The sequence below is a fragment of the Trichechus manatus genome, unplaced genomic scaffold (genome assembly GCF_000243295.1).
Source record: "Trichechus manatus latirostris isolate Lorelei unplaced genomic scaffold, TriManLat1.0 scaffold00087, whole genome shotgun sequence".
Lineage (NCBI taxonomy): Eukaryota > Metazoa > Chordata > Mammalia > Sirenia > Trichechidae > Trichechus > Trichechus manatus.
This window is the reverse complement of record NW_004444023.1, coordinates 2,783,053-2,784,386: the sequence shown is the minus strand read 5'-3', so window position 1 is coordinate 2,784,386 and position 1,334 is coordinate 2,783,053.

Below are 1,334 nucleotides of genomic sequence, written 5' to 3'. Positions count from 1 at the left end.
AGGAGAATATATCACTCACACACCCTCACTAAGAAACCGGTGGGAGACAATAAACACAAGAGAGCCTGGAAGTTAATTAAATATGCAAGCAAACTTGGTGTTTATGGGAAAAAAAAGAAAGAGAGAGGAAAAGACCAGTCCCTACAGGCCCATAGGAGCGGATGTTAGGGACCCTAAATTGTCTCCTCCTAGAATTCTGGCATTCCTTGCTCTGGGGCTCAGAGGCCCCACTGGGGTAATAGTGTGTGGAAAGGTGGGTTGCAGATGGTCATACGCATGGCTTTGGGGTCAACTAGTGCAAATCCAAGTTCTTCCTCTTCTATAAGTCTCCTAGGGCAAGTTGCTTTCTTCCTCAACTACATCCAGTGACTCAAGCTGAAGCCTGGACATTCAGCCTTGTCCCCTCACCCCTTTCTTCCTCAACCACATGTCCAATCCATCCGTAAACCAAAACAACCAAACCAGGTGCCAATGACTTGATTTTGATTCATGGTGAACCCATGTTGTCAGAATAGAACAGTTCTCCGCAGGGTTTTCATGAATGATTTTTTGGAAGTAGATTGTTAGGCCTTTCTTCCCAAGGTACCTCTGGGTGAGTTCGAACCAACAACTTTTCAATTAGTAGCCAAGCACAAACCATTTGTGCCACTCAGGGACTCCAATCCATTCATAAGTCCTTACATATCTTCTTTAAGATAATTGTGCTACTGAAAATTACAAAAAATTGCTGAGAGAAACTTAAGAAGATCCAAGTTAATAACGAAATATGTCATGTTCATGGCTTAGAAGACATAATATTGTTACAATGCCAATTCTCAAATTAATCTTTCGATTCATTGCAATCCCAATCAAAATCTTAGCAGGATTTTTTTGTAGAAATTGACAAGCTGATTCTAGAATATGCATCTAGAATAGTCAAAGCAGTCTTGAAAAAGCTGGAGAACTTATGCTTCTTGACTTTAAGACTTATTATATGAGAATAGAACAACTAGAATGGAAATAATGAGAATATTGATACAAACTGAAGAATGTAACCAATGTCACTGAACATTATGTGTAGAAGTTGTTGAATGGGAGCCTGGTTTGCTGTGTATACTTTCACCAAAAATACAATAAAACATTAATTTAAAAAAAACTTATTGAGTACCCCAAGAATATTTTGTTTATGTGGATTATATCTACCATTATTTACTGTGTTAGAAAATAAAACTAACACATTTTAAAAAGAGACTTATTATAAAGCTACAGTAATCAGTATGCTAAAACATTTTAAAAAGAGACTTATTATAAAGCTACAGTAATCAGTATGTGATTTTTAAATAAGGATAGACAGT